This window comes from Rhinolophus sinicus, chromosome 8 (assembly GCF_057876585.1).
Source record: "Rhinolophus sinicus isolate RSI-liver-muscle chromosome 8, RSI-T2T, whole genome shotgun sequence".
NCBI lineage: Eukaryota > Metazoa > Chordata > Mammalia > Chiroptera > Rhinolophidae > Rhinolophus > Rhinolophus sinicus.
In genome coordinates, this window is record NC_142508.1 from 4,259,463 (window position 1) to 4,280,764 (window position 21,302).

At 42.4% G+C, this 21,302-nt stretch overlaps 1 long non-coding RNA gene and 4 other non-coding genes across 23 annotated transcripts in view; 2 read left to right on the plus strand and 3 right to left on the minus strand.

The window, feature by feature from the left end:
- LOC109451277 (uncharacterized) overlaps nt 1–20,785 on the plus strand; it is a 38,333-nt gene extending 17,548 nt beyond the window's left edge. For 4 of the 19 annotated variants that reach the window (XR_016021883.1, XR_016021896.1, XR_012490307.2 and 1 more), the window contains exons 3-9: nt 2,648–2,875; nt 3,268–3,535; nt 8,525–8,617; nt 8,776–8,865; nt 9,511–17,818; nt 17,955–19,405; nt 20,270–20,785. This is a non-coding gene — a long non-coding RNA (uncharacterized LOC109451277). Of the gene's footprint in view, nt 1–2,647; nt 2,876–3,267; nt 3,536–8,524; nt 8,618–8,775; nt 8,866–9,414; nt 17,819–17,954; nt 19,406–20,269 lie in introns of all 19 variants that reach the window. The other 15 variants (XR_016021892.1, XR_016021897.1, XR_016021884.1 and 12 more) reach the window with 15 other exon arrangements.
- TRNAC-GCA (transfer RNA cysteine (anticodon GCA)) lies at nt 3,151–3,222 on the plus strand. Its single transcript has one exon. It is a non-coding gene; the product is annotated as a tRNA-Cys (tRNA).
- On the minus strand, nt 7,380–7,451 carry TRNAC-GCA (transfer RNA cysteine (anticodon GCA)). Its single transcript has one exon. It is a non-coding gene; the product is annotated as a tRNA-Cys (tRNA).
- TRNAC-GCA (transfer RNA cysteine (anticodon GCA)) lies at nt 10,447–10,518 on the minus strand. The gene has a single exon. It is a non-coding gene; the product is annotated as a tRNA-Cys (tRNA).
- Nucleotides 11,437–11,508, minus strand: TRNAC-GCA (transfer RNA cysteine (anticodon GCA)). Its single transcript has one exon. It is a non-coding gene; the product is annotated as a tRNA-Cys (tRNA).
- Nucleotides 20,786–21,302: the final 517 nt, after the last annotated feature.

Here is a 21,302-nt window from a genome sequence, read left to right on the forward strand (position 1 = left end):
GTCCCCCCGGCCCTTCTGGCCAAACAGGTGGTCCCGACTCAGACCACACTCATAGACTGAGTGGCACCGATTCCAGGGTTGGCAGCACTCTTGCATTGTCCAGCGGCTCCGTGACCAGTGTACCTCGCCTGAGAACCTGGCTGGCTGCGTTGCCTGGGCTCGCCCCTGCTCCTGAGCCTGTGTCTCCAACCTTTCTTTCAGTGCCGGGAGCTCCCTGACGCCTGGACAACAACTATCTCGTCTTTTTCAGTAGACAGAACAAGTTCCTGTGTCTGTGACAGTGTCCCTGGGCTGATACAACAATGGGAGTGGGTTGCCAGCAAAAGACCTTAAAGGAAAGGAAGTGGATGTAGGATTGGTGTTCTGCCCAGCTGATTGTCCAGGGCTGAGAATTTGGGAACTCCAGGCTGTCAGTGGTCAAGTGGCTGAGTAACTGAGTACCCAGATGCTCTTGGCCACCGGGATGGGAGATCACTTCCTCATCGGGGGGCTTTTTACGGCTGGCATCCATTCTGATTGGCCAGTGTCTCTGCTGTGGCCATGGTTAAATGTTTTGAGTCTCACTCCTTCTCGGAATAAAGTTCCCACTGAAAGACAAAACTTTCAGAGATCAGCTGTTGCTATACAACAGTATTAAAGGGTCAAGGTGAGTCTGACAGCCTTCGGAACCTCAGACATACAATGGAAAGCTCACGTGTCTACATTCTCTTCTCCTGACACAGATGGAAAGGGGCAGACTTCCCTGTGACTGCTGAATGACGGAGATTGCTGAAAACACAAAGGCAGATTGTCAAATGCCAATTCTAGTTGGGCTCCCTGTTTCCCTCATCTCTTGTATAAATTTACAATATGCGTATAATTTTCTTTCTTACTTCCTATTTTATGTTTTTAACATTAAAACATTATGTTTTTAACATCACTTTCTCATGCCAATAAAAAACTTTTAGGAAACCTTTTGTAGTGGCTGCCTACTATGCTTCTGTATGGCTGCTACTACAATTTATTTAGCCAACGCTCCTTTTTTGGACATCTATGCAGTTTTGAATTTGCACCCTTACAGACAGCCTGCAGGGGGTCTTATTAAAGATGTGTCTCTGTTTTCCATCTGGGTTTGCTTTTAACATAAATTGTTGGACATGAAATTTCTGCCTATGCATATTTTATGCCTTTATGCTGATTGCCAAATTTCTCCCCGGAAAATACACAGGGGTGTGCACTTCCACCAGCCATGTCTGAAAGAACCAACAAATGGATTTTTAATTGTGACATACTTATATATGTACAATTTAGTACAGTGTAATAAATACTTATAGATAACCATGTATCGAGCTCAAAAACAGAACATTCCACACACCCCAGGATCCCTTTGTGTCCCCTGCCTTATCACAACATCTTTCTCTTTTGCTGGTGTCCTGGTTTTTGTGAAAATAAATTATATATATGCAAATTAGTTCATGTTTGTTAGTTCCGTTATTCAGCTTCTCCGCATCCTTGCTAACATTTTATTTGCCTATTTTATCAGCTATTGGGAAAGTTGTGTTAAAAATCTTCCACTATGATTAAGGATTTGCCTATTTCTCCTTTTACATCTGTTCATTTTTGTTTTCTATATTTTAACACTATGTTATTGGGTGCATTTATTTAGCTTTAGAATTGTAATAGCTTCCTGATGGGTTGACTTCTTTATCATTTAAAAATGTTCCTTTTATCTATAGAAATAATTACTGACTTAAAGCCTATTTTTCATCATGTTAATATTGCTACACCAGCCTTTTTGTTTAGTATTTGCCTAGTATATCTTTATTTATACTTTCACTCTCCACTTTTCCGTGTGAGGTTCATGTAAGTAGCTGATAGTGTTTTCTCGTTCAGTCTGAAAATCTTATATTTTAATTGGATTTTTTCATACATTTGTATTTAAAGTAATTATTGTTGTATAGAATTCTAGTTGAACCGTTTTCTTTCAACACTATAAAATCTTTTCCCATTGTCAACTGCATACCACCATTTCTGTTGATAAGTCAGCTGTCAATTATAAAATTTAACATGTTTTTTTTTATAGGTTGCTTTTTAGATTTCTTGCTTTCTCTTTTTAAAGCTAGCTAGAGATATGTCTAACTGAGGTTAGTCAGTTCCCAATAGTTCACTAGAAATGAGGAGAAATTACAATACACATTGGATCCTTGGGTGGGACAACACAAGTGAAATGGTGCTAACCAGGAAAGTCTAATTGGATAAGGGACACGGTTCAGGGGCGGAGCATTTGACTGTCTATCAAGTAGTCCCTCGCTGATAGACTCTGTTGTCCTGACCACATGTTCACTTTGTGCTGTTCTGTGCTGCGGTGACCATAAATCTCTGTCATTCCCACTTCATCACTTTTCTGTGGACTGCATCCTTCCTCTTTTACTTCTTCCATCTGACATATGGAAGGATTACTTCTTCCATTCGACATATGGAGGAATTCGGGAAATAGGGAGTCGGGGGGAAGAAGAGAGAGATAAAGGGGGTCATTCATCTCCTGCCCAGAGGGTTTAGCACCGAGAGACCTTTAAACATAAACATGGGTTCTAGTTGTGACTTGGTCATTAACCAGGTATGTTTTGTTTGGGCATGGTTTTAATCACTGACATTTTTGTGTTTTCAGGTGTACGAGCATACCAGGAAGGCACACATTAAACCGATGGCTCCAAAACTGTGAATCAGAATCATTAGGAGCTTGTTAGAAGCACACGTTGCCCCATGTCCCATTCCCAGAGAGTCTGGTTTAGGGGGTCTCAAGTGGGGCGCAAGAACTTTTACTTTTTACACTGCCCTCCCACCCCCAACCTCAAAGGCTCTGTGGAGTAGACAGTCCTGAGTCTTGATCTTCTAGGTGAGTCTGAAGGATGTTCTAGTTTCATACCTCGGTGATTTCAATGTTGGTGCCTGAATTCAGCCAGGGACTGAAGGGAAGAAGGATACCTCTTATGAGTAGAAGTGTCAATCAAGTGTGCAGAGTTGGGGGTGGGAGGTGGGCACAGCAGGAGGGGCACCAGTGTACACAGGGTGTATAATGGCAGAACACTAGCAAGAACACATCTCAAGGTGATGACAGCCAAGGTGTGGCTCTATAGGTTAAGAGTGCTTATTAGGCCCAGGTAAACAGCTGGGGGTATAGCTCAGGGGTAGAGCATTTGACTGCAGATCAAGAGGTCCCTGGTTCAAATCCGGGTGCCCCCTACTCAGCTGAAGTTTTACCCACTGAACCCTTTGTTCTCCTTTCAGCTTTTCCCACCCCATTGATTCAGCCTGCAAGGAAGAGGACGAGAAGAGGCAGGTCAGATGTTTACCAGAAAGCCTCTCCTGACACCTACAGCTCTAAATAAACCCAATCTCTCCTAGGCTGAGTCAGTTCTCATAGGTCTTGTGAATATTAATTTTTTTCTTTGTCCAGCATCTGAGCCGTCTGGTCTCCATTTTGGGAATTCACCATTGTCTCAGTCTTGGTGGAAGACAGGGTCCTGTCTCTGGCTGAGGAAAACTAAAATGCCAGGTAAGTCCTCCCCTTGAATTTTAGGGAAATCTCTCTCTCTCTTTCTTTCTCTAGAAGAAGGGAATGTGGATTGGTAATCTGGCCTTATCTTGAAGATAATGAAAATCTACGTTGTTTGGGGGATGCTAATCTAGGTGCCCGTATCATGCAGTAGAAAAAGTTGAGTGAATTTTGCCTACGGTGCCCTAAGGATAAGTTGAATTCTCTTGGAATACTAGACATGGCTTCAGGACTAAATGGCTGATCCTAGCAGTTTAAAGAAAAAAAATAATTAGCTCAAATGTCAGTTTATATGGGCTGGAAACCCAGAACTTTCTCTGACTATATTGAGATCAACTCTTATCTCCCGTCACAGAATACCTGAAATAGCTGAAAATAAAAGTAAAGGCTGATCCTGAGAGTTGTCAGACTAATGTTGGTGGAACCCACAGCTTTCACCAGTCTCCTTGCTGAAGATAGATCCATGATTAACAGAGAGTGGGACTTCACGAATTGTAACGTGAATTTATGAGAGCATTTGGAAAACTCAAATTATCCCAAATAGCCTGCTCTACAGAATCTCTCTTGCCAGCCAAGCCAGCCCCCCTTCTTCTTGTCTGAAAGCTGAATGGCCCAGATGGAGGGGTTTTCATTGTAAGAGATCAGTTGCCCTAACCCTCATTGTCTCTTGATCTAGGGACAGAAAGATGTCAGCTGACTCTGGGCACCAATTGCTGGGAGGTGAAGACTCACCAAAATAATTTCAAACTGGCTAATTTATATCAAGAAAAATCTAGAGGACACATGTTGATACGGATTCTTGAAGTATTTTGTGAAATAGAAAGAGTATAATTTTAAGTAAGTCTGAATTTGTTTTTATGAGTGTATCCAATTAACATTCTATTTAAAATATCATAACTAGAGCAACTGGGATAAACCTGTTTGCCCAGTGGTTGGCTTGAATCAGGGTTCACAGGAGGCCAATTCTAAATGCATTTGCAGTAATAGCAATCCCTTGGTGTAATGTAGAAAGGATCCATAGACAGCAGGAGACAAGAAAGCTGGAGAGGATTTATCATATGTGATTTGCCCATCCAATCAACAATGACTCCCTTCAACGAACAAAGTCTTGAAACATGCATGGGTGTGGGGGGGCTTCTACAACCTTTGAAAAGCATTTTAGTAGTTGTTGTCTATAGACAGGGAACCCGATTCCTTCTTCCTGGTTGTTCTGGCCTACATGGCTTCCATTCCAAAGGTCTCCTCATGGTCCCACATGACATCTCCTACTTTAGCATCATGTCTATCTTCCAGCCAGCAGGAAAGGGGAAGAGGAAAGACAGGCTCTCTCTTTAAGAGCATCCGTCACTCTCACCTACATGTCATTGACCAGACTACACTTGGCCTCACTTAACTCCGAGGGAGGCTGGGAAATGTAGTTTTTCTTCCGTGAAGCCGTGCACCCAACCAACAGCTAAGAAGAAGATAGAACAGATTGGAGTGGGGGAAAGGGGGAGAACCCTCTATCCCTGCTTCACCATGCCTCTTTAGAGCTGCCATGGGGTGGAATCTATGAACACTGTTAGAGCTAAGACGGAAACTTCAGGAGGTGTTAGCCCTGGAAGGGCCATTAACATGATGTTGACACTAACTGAGGATGAAAACAGGAGGAGACAAGGAAAATACGATTTTTATCCTGATTCTTCCACTAAGTTTGGGGAGTCCCAGATATGAGCACATACATTTAGGAGGATGAGGAGAGTGTGGTTTAAGGATATCGAGATGATTTTAAAGGAGAAGTGCTGAGGGATAGTTGAGGACCTGGAACCTAGAATGGGCAAAGTGGGGAATAAGGAATGGGAACAGGGAGAAGGTGCCCTCTCTGGTTGGGAGGTTGAAGGGAGAGGGATATCTTTAGGGGAATACTGGGCATCAGATGTACAAGGAGGTATAAAAAGGGAGTTTAGGGAAAAGGTGAAGGAGGAAGAACTCCCCCAGTGAATGGGGGTTCTACAGAGTGGCTGCAGGGCTGGCAGGATTGGGTTGCAGGACCGGAAGTAAAACAGGAGGTGAGATGGAGGCTGCCACTAGAGATTATTTTCAATATCAGGAGTGTTGTGGTCACTCGTGGGTTGTGAAAGAATTCACAAGACACAAAGGAGTAGAAGTTAGAAAATTTATTTAAGAAGAGAAGCACTGGCAGAGGAGTTGCCCGGGGGCAGAGTCCAGTGTAAACAGCTGCCACAAGTATCTGTTTCGCTGGGGTTTCATATTTTTCTGTGCAGGATGTAGGGTGCCTGTCAGCATGCAGGGGTTTGTTGTTCTTCATGGAACTGTGCTGTTCCCACAGCTAGCAGGGGGATTCAGAGGCAAGCCCTTAATTTTAAGCTCATTTCTGTTAACTCACAAGCTGGTTCCTGTTAACTCTTTACCTGTCTCATCAAGGAGGTGTCATGGGAGAGGTGGAGCAGGGACAGAAAAGGGGCAAGCAACCAGGTTCTAAACCAAAGCTCCAAGTATTTATGAAAGTGGAATACAAAGGCCACCTCTTTGAGAAAAAAAAAAAAAAAGCTAATTAAAACATTCAAATCTCTTGTTAACAAAAGGAATCGGCTACAATGAAAGGGAAACTGAAGCACATCCCTGAAGAGGAAAGAAGTTTTGTTTTTGGGGGGCACTTATGTTGTGTGCTGATAAGAGAACTCAAAGGATACAGAATGTTTACAACCCAGGGAGTTAGACAAAGAGCTGTTTGCCAACTTATTGAGTTAGACAGTCTTCAGGAAGACTAGACTTGCCGTGCTCTGTCTTAAGTGGTTATTTCTCTGTTGTGCTTTCCTGCCATTCAATATATATATAAAAAAATTAAGACTTCCTTGCTGTCAGATAGTTTTATTATGAGAATCTGTTTTTAGTCCATCTAAAGTATAAACTATTGTTATTTCTAGAAACCTGAAGGATCCTGCAATGTATTTTAGGTAGTTGTGAGAGAGGCCATAAGAAACAATTAGTGTAAAGGATGATAGAAATATGAACTGTACTTCTGAATTACCTGTTATTTCTCTGAACCCACGATGAAGTCTGAGATTACCTACCAAATGCTCAGCTGTTGGGTCTCCACACCATAGAAAGCCATCACATTCTTCAGTTTTGAGATGGTTGATAAAATTCACTGGTTTCTTCCACAGAAGTGTGCTTTTAAAGCTTGAATAAGACATGGCATTGTCTTCAGTAGTTATACAGCCTAAAGTTATACTTTCACAGGTTAATAGTTCATCGTCTGCAAACTCTCTCAGCCCCCCGAGGGCTCTCTTCCTGAGCCACAGAACCTGGCTTGGAAATAGAAGACCAATTCTAGCCCATCCCAGGGAGAATGCCTGGACTGAGGAGAAGAAAATTAAGAAAACTAAGATATGCCAAAATAACCACTGTTCCTGGAAGATGCTCTTAAGGTCAAGTGGCAAATGCTGCACACACAAGATGAACCCGAGGAGATTCAGAACACAAGATGGTGGGCAGAGTGGGGGGGAGGCACTCTGGGTCTGAGAAGGCTTCCCGGAAGCTCTGCTAAAGCTGGTTCTCATCTTAGCTGGAGACCAGGAGCCCCGGGGGGCTTTTACCATACCTGGGCTCTACTGCAGACGTTTTGATTCAAATGGTCTGGCGTGGGGCCTGGGAAATGGCACTTTTCTGATCTCTTCTGGTGGTTCTAATTTATATTTGGAGTGAAGAACCACCGACCACCATCTTAAAGCTTCACCATTTGCTCATTCCAGGAAAAAAAAAAATCTTTACATTGGTGTCAATAAGGAAGAAAAAAATGGAAATGCAGGACCCATTTAAAAGGCCAAAATTAGGAATAAACAGGGGGCACCCAGATTTGAACTGGGGACCTCTTGATCTGCAGTCAAATGCTCTACCCCTGAGCTATACCCCCTTCCGCCATGGTGTGCCTTAATTAATACTTTTCATCTGAACAGCCACACCCAGACTACCTGTAAACCTATGAGTTGCCACTTGAGGATGGACCTCCTGTGAGAGCTCCCAGGCTTGCTGCAGCGAGAACTCATCAGCCTGCTATACAACAGGAGGCAGGATTCCTCCTCAGAAGACATGTACCCTGTGTCCTCTTGGCCGATAGCCCTTGGGTGTGGGCACTGCCTGGAGAAGCATTGGCACTGGCTGTTAGAATGGCCCTCAGTGTTGAATGACTGTGCCCATCACGTGGAGTTCCTAAAAAACAGAAACCACGTGATTGAGGAGTTTCTCCAAACCCACTCAATGAGGGCCTGACCCTCATGGGTCAACATTGCTTTAGGGTGATTTCTACTGAACTATAATCTAGGACATGAGGTGACCCTCCCAATTTTCCACTTCTTCAGTTAATATAGATCAAGAATGATGAGAGTAATCCACTCCAAGAAATAGAAGTAGGTGCCTTAGCACATTTAGGAATCCCCAAGAACATTCATGGACCTAAGCTAACATAATTCTTTTATATGTCTTGCTGAATTTCGATTTACTATTACTTTTGTTTATGGTTTAAAAATCTATGTTAATAAGTGAGATGGGACTGATTTTTTTTCCCTCTTCTTGTATTGTCTTTGTTATTTTTTATATGAAGTTTAACTAGCCTCATAAAATGAGTTGGGGAAGGTACCACTTGTTTTCGTTTTTTATTCTCCGGAATTGTTTATGTAAGCTATAATAAAAATAATAATTTACATTATTTCTTTTTTAAATGTTTGGTATAACACATGTAAAAACTATCTGTGCCTGGAATTGTTTTGGTTTTTTAATGGCAAAATTTTTCATTATGGATTCAATTTCTCCGATAGTTAAAGGATAATTCATGACTTTGATTTCTTCTTGTGTCAATTTTAATCACACTAAGCCAGAGGATGAGGACCAAATACTACTGGTATAAGTGCAAAGTAAGATTTGTTAGAGAGAAGTTACAAACAATGCATCAGGGTGTCTGCAACTCCCCCAATTTTTTTTTATCCCAAGGAAGCATGTTCTTGGGCTGGACACAGTTGGACACACCTTACCAAGTATTCCAGAAGAGACATTCTTTTTCTATACCATATCACATATTTATAGGTAAGTTTAGAGGGACCGCAAAACAGTGGAAGCTTTTTGGTGAAAGGAATGATCAGAATGGAAGACGGGAGAGTGTGGAGCTTTGACATTCATTGCGTAGGAAGTTGGCACACTAACACCAAGATCAGCTACAATCTGGTATTTTTCCATTGAACCAGCTGAGTCCTGCTAAACCAAGGAGAGTGCAGTAGTGAAGAGGAAGAGAGAACCAGGACCATCTGGCAGACAACAGATTCCTCTCTATTCATGTAAGTTGTATTTTTCTAGAAAATTTTCCATGTCATCTCAATATTATATTTAATTGGCATAAAGTCACTCATAATTGTCTTATGATCTTTTTAACATCTTTGGAAATTGTAGTAATGTATCCTTTTAAATTCCTTATAAGGTTATTAGTGTTTTCTCATTTTACTTTGTCAGTCTTATCGGGGTTACCATTTTCATTATTTGTGTCTAAGAACAACTTTTGCTTCATTGACTCTGTGTTGTATATTTGTTTTCTATTTCACCAATTTATGCTTTCATTAATTCATCTTTATTATTTTACTATTCTTTCTTTGGGTTTATTTTACTGTCCCTTTTATGCCTTTTAGGAATAGATGCTTAGTTAATTGTCACTTTTTCTTTTCACAACTCTGTAGATGCATTAAGGCTATAACTTGCCCTCTAAGTACAGCTATCGTTGTAACTGACAAGTTTCAATATCTATCATTTTCATCATTTAGTTAAAAATAGTTTCTAATTCCTAATTCAATTGCAATTTCTTCTTTGATCCATGAGTTATGTATGCCTTTTAGACCCGGAAAGCACTCTAAAAGCATTGCATCTTTGTTTCTTCGCACTGTCTATATGGTATGCCCTGCCCCCACACTGCCTGGGCACTCATCTTCCAGACGCAGCTGAGTCACCACTTCTGCAGTTCCAAGAGGAACGGGCAAGGTCAGGTGTAACCACGCTGCTGTCCACCACGATTCCATTCTCGGGATGCCTGAAGAAAGTTGCAGAAAGTCGTCTTCCTCTTTCACTGGCCTGGGAGGCCACCGACTGACATGGGCCGTTGGTTCAAAATGTATGAGCTTCACATAGATTCAGAGTTTTTATTACGTAAACTGGGCTTTGTGGAAACAGTCCTGTAGAGACTAGGAAGCAATTTAACGAGTGTCAGAAGCCCCGCGAACTCCTTTCCCGGCTGGGGATCAGCTCGTACCTGATCATAGCACCTCTGCCACAGGGAACAGAGGGACGAGCATCCTCCTGTACACGGGTGGCCTGGCTCTCGTGTCCACAGGAAAGAAGAACTCAACATCCACTGCTACCGAGATCACTGCCTTTAGCAGACACTCTCCAAGGCAGTCAGTTCAGCAAGACAGGGACTCACACAGCCCCTCTATTCATTTACCTGAGGATAGATTTGCAGCTGATGGTAACAACTGCCGCTGAGTACTAGGTATTGTTGTAAGTGCTTTAAATTCTCACAGAAAAAAAAGCCTCTGAGGTGGGACTATTATTATCCCCCATTTTAGAGATGCAAAAACTGAGGCACATGATTGAGCAACTTATCTGAGGTGACACTTCTCTGACTCATCCTCGCAGGCATCTGGTTCCCAAAACCAGATGTTCCTGGGAACGTTTGAGGTGCTCCCCTCACTTCTAGATGTGTGCCAGGAACAACTCGTCTTCAGAACTGCTGCCTAGCTGGCATTTAGTGAGTCAAGGAGTGTAACTGGACAGTAGCTCTCCTGATACTCTCAGTCTCCTTCAAATTGTCCTCGACTGGGAACGTGTGACGGAAGGTGGGTGGGAAGACTACTCAAAATTGCACATAAATGAGGGGGCACCCAGATTCGAACTGGGGACCTGTTGATCTGCAGTCAAATGCTCTACCCCTGAGCTACACCCCCTCAGATACTAATGTGGCCTAATTGATACCTTTCATCTGTGTGGTAACACTCAGCTCTGCATAATTGTTATAGCCTCTTCCTGGACTGAGTTTTTAGAAGCTGCCAGACTGGCTCCTAGTAAGACACCTTCCCTCAACTCTGCAGATTTCCAGGCCTTGTCCCTGGGCGGGCTCATCAGAGAGGAAAAAAGGAGAGATACTGCCTGAAGAACCCCCAAGCCATTTCCCATTGACATTTTGGTTTAGCTGGCCAACCATTTCCAAAGCTACCCACCTCCTAGGTTCCCAGCGCTTCACCTTTCTTCCTTTGGTGAAGACAGAAATGGACTCTAATTGGGACAGTGTCACAGAACAGTTGTTGGGGATTGTAGGAACAACACTGCAGAATCCCTGTCTCCTTTGTTACAGTAGGTAAGCCAGGCTTTTGGCCTGTGAGGTTGAAGCAAGTGTGTGTGTGAGCTCTGGGTGGAGGAACCAGTTCCCCAGAGGAAAATGTCAACCCTGTGTGGAGAACCTAGCTGCTATGGTTTGTCTCAGTAGGCCTGTCCACCACTCCATTGTGCCAAACTGTTTCGGTAGGAAGGGGAGAGTGATAATGTAGGGTTACCACTTACTGTCTGTTTCTGGGAAGGCTGCTGTATCTGCAGCCCTCTGGTCTGCCCTGGAAAAGCCCAGCAGAATTCTGCATGAGGGTCCCTGCCTTCTCTTTGAGGACCCAACAGAGTTGATGAAATGAGATATGTAGAAGAGGCCCGAGGCACACCTGGGGTGTTAGTACAGGAAGACTTGGGAGAGCAACCCACCAACAGAGCAGTTATGCAGGGGACGCCCTCTGGATTCGAATTGCAGGAAGGATCGGAATTGAATGAAAGGAAAGTGGAACATGAGCGACCACTATGAATAGGAAAACTGATAGGGTAGGGGGCACCCAGATTTGAACCGGGGACCTCTTGATCTGCAGTCAAATGCTCTACCCCTGAGCTATACCCCCTTACCTGTTAGGTACACCCAATGAACTACCTTTTCACCTGTGTTGCAACACCCACATCTATGCCCTGAAATGTATTAATTCTTAGAAAGTTCTGGAGATATGAAAAATTTGCCTTAAAGCAAAATTGGTTAGTACTTTTTGGCCCCCAGAAACCTTTGCTCACAATATTTGAGTCTCATCTTTCTTGGTGTCACTTGAAAGGCACCTGTTTGGAAAGTCTTTGCCCAGAGCTGGCCACCCCTTCCTTCCTTCCTCTCCCGACAAGCAGCAACTACTTTAAACTTGCCCCAGCACTCTCTCCCTGCGCCTCTCCTACGTCGCTGGCTGGGCTGGGTGCTTCCTGGCCCTTCTCCTCCCCTCTGCTCTTCTTTCCTCTCACTGCAGCTACTTCTTGGCTTTGGGCAGTGTTTTCACTGAACCCAGGAAGCCCAATTTGAATAATTTCACCTGAGAGGCCACAGCTGCACTGCCATCCTGGGGCCCAAGAAGCCACCCCAGCTGTCCCAAGGAACCTCAAACCAGAAGGTGGCACAACTGAAGCAGCAGGGAGTGCTCCCAGAAACCCTATAGGACCAGAGATGCCTCTGCTGGACGAACCCTGGTGGGAGGCACAGCCCTGCAGACCCACAAGTGAACCATGTCCTTGCCAACGGGCAGTAGCCCAGGGAGGCACCACCAAGATCAAAAGGCCGCCGCAGCTCCCGAAGGGTGGAGAAAAGACACCTGCCAGGGGGCACATGCGGCCTACCATCCCACCAGCCCGTCCCTCAACAGTAACCCCAGTGCAGCCACCAGGTACTTGCCTGAGGCCCCACAGAAGTGATGATTTCCTACCAGCTTTTGCACCAACCCCTCGGTGGTCCCACTGCAATGGTAGGATGTGCTTGGCTTCCCAGATTGTCCTGTGTCTGTGACTTTGCCACCTCGCCATGTTCTGGGAAGGCTCCTTAGTGACTGTCCATTGATCCTGCCACTCCCCCTTCTGGACTGGTACTTCTCCCAGCTCATGCTGTAAGTGTGCAAGGTCTGATTTCTATAATAATTCCCTTATTCAATAATACTTAGTTATGAGGCTTTTCCGATTGAACACCGACTGGCCCATCTCACTGGGTTTATTTTATTAACATTTTCTTTCATGTATGAAACATAGAAATGCACAAATCATAAGTGTTCAGCTTTATGAATAATAAAAACTAAATACACTTGTGTATCCCCACATCCAGATCTGGAAATATAACATTACTCAGAGATGGATGGAAAGGAGATACGAGGGGTAGAGTCGAGAATGGCTCTTCTCTGCGTGTACAGATTTGTATAGCCTCGACTTCTCAGTAATTTTAATGTCTTATATTTCAGAAAAGTAAAGCAACAGGTCTGAGGAGACAAACATAAAAATCAATATAAACCAAAAAAAACCCCTAGTGGTATATCATGTTGATAACATAATGACAAAACTGAAAAAAACATAGGTGGTATATAAGAAAACAAGAGCTATTGAGCTACAATGAGAGATTGAATGTGACTTGGTAAGTTGTTTTGGTATAACTTATGAAACCTATTTTTGAGCAGATGAGTAAAAATATTGGTATTTCAGGGAACCAGGATTCTGCGAGAGACAGGAGATGTAAATATGGGGTGCAAGGAGGCAAGGAAGAACGGTGGGGTCAGACTGGAATTGTAAGTAGGTGTGTGAATATGCACGCACGTGCACACACACACACACACACACACACACACACACACACACACACTCCCTGACTCTGTCCCCTGAAAGGAGCTACAAACAGCAACTCAGTTTCAATGAGCACTTCTCAAGCCCGTATCATGGTCACTAAATACCATTAAAAGGAACTAGGAACTCTTGGAGAAATGGCTGACTCCAGGGCTGGAGAGGAAACCTAAAAGATGAACAATGGAACATCCTGTGCCAGAAAGTAAGAAAGTGCTCAAAAACTGAGCCCAAAGAGACTCACTACTAGCTAACTTTGGGACCATTTGAACGTCAAAACAAATAAAGATAGGAATGTCTTGTAGCTCATTAAGGAATCTATGAATCCATATTAAGGTTTTGTTTTTGTTTTTTTTTTGTTTTGTTTTTTTAATAAATGTAAAAGGAATGAAAAAAATGTAAAATCACCATTTTATAACCACCATGTAAAATTTGATTTAGGTAAGAACCATTAATGGATGCTAAACAAACACCACTTTAATTGAATAATCAAATTCATCTTCATCAATAGTAGAACAAATTGACCTCATTGCCCCTCGACATAATACACTGAGAAGGACATAATATCAGCTATGTGTACATTTTGCTAGAATATTGAACTTCAACCTAAATAATGAGGAAACAAAAGTAACCACTATCCCAACTTTTAACACACCTGTTGGCCTATTTTTTAACTTTATATGCTCTTTCTCCCAATGTTGTGACTGTGAGATCCAGCCCTGCTTTTGTATGTATGTTACTGCAGAGACAGTCTGCAAAACATTCTATTAGTAACGCACCATGCCATTTTGGGCCTATTTTTGAACTTTATATATCTTTCTCCCTTTATTATGTTTGTGATATCCAGCCGTACTATCATGTAAGAATGATTTGTTCGCTTTCATTGCTGGATAGTATTCTGCTATATGAATATTCATTATGTATTTATCTGATGAGCACATGCACGCATTTCTATGAGGTATACACCTAGGAGTAGAGTTGCTGGATCATAGGAAGGTAACGGATCTGTTTTGGTAGTTAATGGTGTCTAATTTGCCAAAGTGGTTGTATGTACCAATTTAATGCCATTTATATGTCGTCTTATGTGAAGTTTCGGCTCCAGTCCATTTTTATATTGGCTTGTCTGTTTTTTTTCTCATTGATTTGCAGGCATTACTTTTATATTTGGATTTAAGCCCCTTGTTAATTATATGCATTTCAAATATCTTTTCTTTGCCCTTTCACTTTCTTAATGGTGTCCCTGGATAAATAAAATGTTTATTTATAATAGTCTGATTTAGCAATCTTATTCTTTATGATTAGTGCCCTTTGTGTTCTCCATAGTAAAGCTTTACCTTTTCACTAGGTCACAAAGATATTCCTTTATGTTTTCTTCCAGAAACACGTTGTCTTATCTTTTACATTCAGAGCTACAGTCCACCAGGAATTGATTTTGGTGTACAGGGCGAGTCTAGACCTTTTTCCCGTATCGTTATCCAACTAACTCAGCATCGTTCATTGGAGAAAATATTCTTTCCCCACTGCTCTGCAGCACCACGTTTGTCATTAGTCAGGTGCCATGTATGTGTAGGTCTGTTTCTGGACTTTCTATCCTGTCCCATTAACCTGCATATTTACTCACGCACCACTACACGCTGTCTTATTACTGTAATAGTGTATCTGATAGTGTAATTCCCCCACTTTGTTCTCCTTCTTCATGAGGGTATTGCTGTTTCTGGCCTTTAGAATGTCCATAAAAATTTTAGAATCAGCATGTAAATATCCACAAGAAAATTATATGGTTGAGATTACTCTGAAAGCTATAGCTAAAGATGGGAGAAGAGCTGATTTACTTAGCTTTCATTCTATTAACTTAGTATTTCCCTCCACTTTCAGGTCTTTAATTTTTCTCAGTGATGTTTTGTAGTTTTCTGTAGGAAGATATTGACCTCTTTGATTATTTTTATTCCTCAGCAGTTGACTTTTTTTATTTTTTGTTATAGATTTGTTTGAAATTTTTCTCTTTTTAATTTCTGTTACTCCTTTCTGTATTTCCATCTGCTTTGATTTGAATCACTTTCCTTATGCCTTAAAAATTACCCTTTAATTTCCATTAGTGTGGGTGTGCTGCTAACAAATTATCTGTTTTTGTTTGTCTGGAAGTGTGTTTGTTATAATTTCATGTTTGAGGAATGCTTTTTTGGGGTACAGAATTCTAAGTTGGCACGTATTTTCTTTCAGTACTTTTAAGGGGTCATCGGTCGTCTAGTGGCTTCCATTTTTTTCTGTTGAGAACTTAGCAGTAGGTCTTATGTTCCTTTGAAAAGAGTATGTCCTTTTTATCTGGTTATTTATAATGTTTTCCTTTTTCTTTTGGTTTTAAGGTATTTCACTAATGAGCTTAGGCATGGTTTCCTTTTGATTTATTCTAATTGGAATTTGTATTCTTGTAGCTGTGTCTTGTCTCATTTCATTAGTTTTGAAGAATTAGAGGTCATTATCCCTTTAAGTATTACTCCTGCCTCTTTCTCTTTCTCCTTCCCTTCTGGGGTTCCAATTACACATATGTTAGGTCATTTCGCCATGTCCTATATTCTTTTTTACGGTTCCTGTATTTTCCATTCCTTTGTCTCTCTGTGAATCAGTCTGGATATTTTCTTATGATTTTTTCCCCCAGAAAATCACTTTACTAATTCTTGCTTCTGCTGTGTCTGCTCTGTTGTTAAACCCATCATCTATGGAGTTATTTATTTATATTATAGAATTACTGTTTGATTCTCTTTTATTGCATCCAATTCTCTGTTGAAATTATCCATCTTGTCATTTATTAATCACATATAAACTTATCAATCACAGTTAGTTTAAAATCCATGTCTGGCAACTTCATTCTCTGGCTCCCTGTGAATTTGTATCTATTATCTGTGCTGCTCTTGATTTTCAGTCAATTTTATCTTTTGCATGCTTGGTTTTTTTTGATTAAGTGACAGACACTATATTTGGAAACTTTTAGGGATACTGTGAGGCTCTGTAAGATGTTGTCTTGTTCCAGAGATTTACTTTCCCTTCTGGCAGCAGGCAGGGTGAGAGCTGAGAATGATGTGAGTCCAAATTGGACTTCAGGATTTATGAAGCTGGCCTAGTCCTGCTAGGGTCCAAACTGCAGGTTTGGCATATTTATCAGGGCCTCTCTTTTTGGCAGCTGCGACTCCAATATTTGTCCCCTCACTGTGGCTCACTTGGACTTTGGTGCTTACCTCTTGACACATCTCCCCCCCGCCCTTAAAGAAACCATTCACAGATCCTCAAGAGTAATCTTTCCGAATGTCTATTTCGTTTTGTACCCCCTGCTCAGAGCCCATCGGTTACTCTCCAAGTCCTAAGTCAGTGGTTTTCAAAGTGTGCTCTATGGAAATTCTTCGGAGACTACCAGTGGAGATGTGGGAGGCCAAGCTCTCGAGGGGCTTGTGAAACCGCCCCTACATGTCCCCACAGGTCACTTCCTCATTGATCTGATTTCTCTATTGCACTTTTCAGGTTTTCATATGAAGAAAGGGGTTTAGAGCTAAAATTATTTGACAGCCCTTGACTTAGATAATGCAATCTAAATTTATGAACATAACAAAATGGACCATTTATGACCTGACCTCGGTCTTATCCCTCACCACTCGCCCCATCCCACAATCAGCCATCATTGTAACCACACTGAACCTCTTATCCTTCTAGGCAAGGCCTCCCAGCCCCCCACGCTTTAGACATTCTGATTTCTGTCTGGAATGTTCCTCGCCCCACCTCATCTGCCTAGCAATCTGTTCCTGATGTTTCGCTGTTCAGTTCAAGTTGCGTGCTTTGAGAAACCTTCCCTGACTCCCAGGTGAGACTTCACACACCTTCTCCACTCTACTGAATGTTGTTTTCACGTCCCTCCCCTTATCATTGTTGGTTTGCACGTCCGTCTGACTGGACAGTGAGCTCCTTGCCGCAGTGCCTACATCTTGCACCCTTGTGTTAGCCCTGAGTGGGTTTTATTGGACACATGACCTTGCATGTTTGTTTTCCTAGGACAGTTACAATGTCAGATACCCTTTTACCCAGATGAATCTGTAAAATCTTGTCCCAGATTTTTCTTTAGTTGGGGGTCCAAATTACATCTCCCAGACTCTCTCTTAGCACCAGTAAGTGACATAAAAACCTTCATTATATAAAATCCCTGGGTATTTTGTTTAGAAAATATGGTCACTTTGATTATATACTCTTCGTGCCCATCATAGGCCGAGGACCTGGTAGGTACTCAGTGTGGACTTGTTGACTGGTATCTACTGAGTGGGTTTTGTCCCTAGCCCACTAGAAAGGACTCGGTGTCCCTATAAAATAATCCAGTTTCATCTACTATGTGATGTGACTGCCTTCTGTCCTGAAAACTATAGGCAGTATTGTATTCATCACAAGGTCATCAAAAATTGATGACTCAAGGTCAGCCTTATAAAACTTCAACATCTCTTGTATGAGTCAGAATCTGACTAATAAGCTTGTTTCTATTACAGTTAGTAATGTCATTGCTGAGTGGGCCACATTCTGCACAGTAAATGTTCCTGAATGTACATGGTGAGAAATCTCATTTTTATAACTAAAACACTATTTTCAAAAGCTGTGGAAACTTAGTTATGGGAAAATTAAATAACTTTAGTTATTGAATTTTAAAAAATAAATCTAAAAATAAACTCTGATGCTTGTTTCCTAGGTCTAGATTTTTCTACATTTGGAGTTTGCTTGAAGTAAGACCCGCCTATATCCTTTCACCGTACTCCCCATCCTTACTGGCTCAAGGTGACCTCACTTCTGCCCTGAAGAGCCCAGGCCCAGAGCTTTTCTCTCTGCTCAGGGAGCCCAGAATGCTCTGGGGTTCAATCCTTCATTCCTGAGGCTCAAAGCTCTGACCCCAGGGCAGATTCAGGGGTCCTGGGAAGGGTCACTCTCTGAGCTGTTGTCAGTCACTGACACTCTCAGAGTAGGCAAGTTTTCACATCAGCATATCAGAATAACTGAGGCTGGGGAAGGTTCTAGAAAGCCTGAAGGGCAATCATGGCTACCAGGGCACTGATACTTCCCCACACACTTGCCACGTGGCTTCCTTGTCCCTGGCTCTCTAAAGTCACATCAGGAGCTTCCCTCCAGGTTGGCTGAGAATGTCATCATGGTGGAAATTCAACAGCCCCTGAGACTCCCTGGAGCTGTGCTTCTCAGAGGCACAGACAGGTACCCCCAGGAAGAAGGCTCAGAGTGATGGAGGGTGGAACAGAAGAGAGGTCTTGAAGCATCAAATCATCAACTTTCAGTGTTTCGTAAGTCAAAACAATCTTATGAAATTCAAACAAGCATGGGAGAGTTACAATAGGACTACAAATTTACATGGAATGGTCAAGTATGACAACTCCGTACAACTTCTGGTTTGCTGAGGACCATTTCAGGCAGTGTTCAGACCAATAAGACATACACTCTGACCTTGACTGCCATGGTGTCAAATACCTATGAGGTGCTGGTCCACAGCCAGCCGATTCTAGGACCTGCAGAACCTCCTGGCACAAGAGCTGGAAAGGAGGTCACCCCTCAGAACCAGCCCCCTCTGCAGCTTTCCCTGGGGGCTTCTAGTAGGAACCTGGAGCTCACCTTGTGGAGGAAATTCCAGAGCCAAGTGCAAATTCTCAGTGCTTTGCCACCCTGAGATCTGCAGGGCAACGTTCTCTGTGGGAGCCCCTGCTCTCAAAAAACTTATGTTCTATGGTGAGTTAGGACACTCTTACCTTAACATTTTTCTCTAAGTGCCAAACGAATGGTACCAATATTAAGTTATGAGCTTGGCTAAGGCAGAGTTGGCTGCAGGCTTGACTGGGATGGAAAGGCTTGGTGGAAAAGATAGGGTATGAGCTGGTCTAGGAAAGATGGGGGCTCCAGGTGGGTAAGAGGAGGGGAAAGAGTATGAGGAAAGGCACTGGAGTGGAAATTCTCATGCCTTCTTGCAATACATATACGAATAGACTGGGCCAAAAAACTGGAAATGGTGGAAAGACCATGGAAGTCTGGAATATCAATCCGGGGTGAGGGCTTGTCTTTGTTCTTTTTACAGCCAGAAGCTGGAGGGCTAGCTACCAGGAAGGCTTTGCAAATGGATCTTTGTCTTGGTTGAAAAGCTGGGTGAGTCATTATTTCCCAAACTTGGCTGTGCTTCAGAGCTCCTCCCCACCCCCCCTTCCCCTAATCCCTACTACCATGTTTCCCCGAAAATAAGACCTAGCCGGACAATCAGCTCTAATGCGTCTTTTAGAGCAAAAATTAATATAAGACCTGGTCTTACTTTACTATAAAATCGGGTATATAATATAATATAATTAATGTAATGTAATGTAATGTAATATAATATAATATAATATAATATAATATAATATAATATAATATATAATAATACCGGGTCTTGTGTTAATTTTTGCTCCAAAAGACGCATTAGAGCTAATTGTCCAGCTAGCTCTTATTTTCAGGGAAACAGAAGGCTCTTATTAAAAATTGACCCTCTTAAAAAAGTTTTCCCCACAATACTGAGGACCCATCCCTAGAGATTTTGATTCAATCGATCTGGGACGCGATCCAGAAATCCATACCCTTCACAAGCAAACTTCCCCAGAGACTCTGATGGAGCTGAACTGAGAATCTGCTAGGATAGGTCATTTCTACCTAGAAATGGCCCTGGGATATATCAAAAGTTGAACTTTTAAAAAATCACATTCCTGAAAACGAGCTCTTATTTCTGATCACTTTATTTCTGTCACCGGTGCATGAACCTTCCATTCAGACTCATTACCTTGGCGTGTACTGGAATTTTTTTCACATAAGCTACACGTGAAGTTGGTTACCACCTCTTATTGCATATTCTTTACAGTTCTCTCAAATCTGTTCCTTCTTTTCTGTTACCACTCCTACTACATGTGGTCAGATTTTTTCTCACCTCATGCTTGGACCATTACAGTAAGTAGTCTCTTCGGTAATCTCTTAACCTTCCCATAGCTCGCCTTCAGGTAAATGTCCCCTGTCGGCACCAATCCCTGAGCACTTGGGACATCAGAAAACAGCTGGACCAACATCAACGGGAAAAAAAAGATCAGGTGCTGCAAACAGACCTCTGGAAACAATTTGAGTAAAATGTGGCCCCCACCACAATTCCTGGGGAGATGCCACTTTTATACACAAAGAATGCATCCGGGGTGACCCCCTTGCTGCAGGTTCGGCCCAGACTGAGGAAGAGGAAACAAAGGGCATGTTAACATCCTGGGCTTCTGGACCCCAACCCCGACAGAAACCTGGAGCACGTGGTGCGCACGTTGGTTCCTCTTTAGGAAGGAGCCCCACTTAGAGGAAATTCTGAAGGGAAATGCATCCTTGTGGCCACGTGGGGGCCCCCTTCAAAGGCTCCTTCCATCCGCCGGCCCCGTTTCGCCTCTTCAGGAGTTTCTCCAATTTACTTTTTTTCTCTCCTTCTCGTTTAAAAACATTATTCTTGTTATTAAAAAATATTACAAAATTTGAAAATTTGAAAAAGTTCGAAAATGTGTAAAAATGGCCTCACTGTTAAACTACTTAGACTATATGCTTCTAAACTTGTCACTTTATATACATACATATATACATACATATATATACACACATATATGTACGTATGTATATGTATATTCATTTTAAAAATAAAAATGGGATCACTCTGGACAGGCGTCTATTAAAATATCATGAACATCTTCCCATACCAAATTCTTCACAGTAATTTTAAGTGATAGTATTGGGTTCCACTGTTTATTCCATTAAAAATATTTTTATAGGTAATAAACGTTATAGAAAGGTCTGAGTGGCTGCCTACCAGTGTTTACCGAACTACATTCCTATTGTTGGAAGAATTTTTTCCATTTCATACCAAAGGTAGACGTGAGCTACAGCTGCCAAATAAGTAACGACACAGTGAGAAGCCCAAATCACCTGGCGGGACCTAAAGCAGCAGGCGCGACGTGGCGGGTGCCCTGGGGAGAAGGCGCGGGTCCCCTGGGGCGCG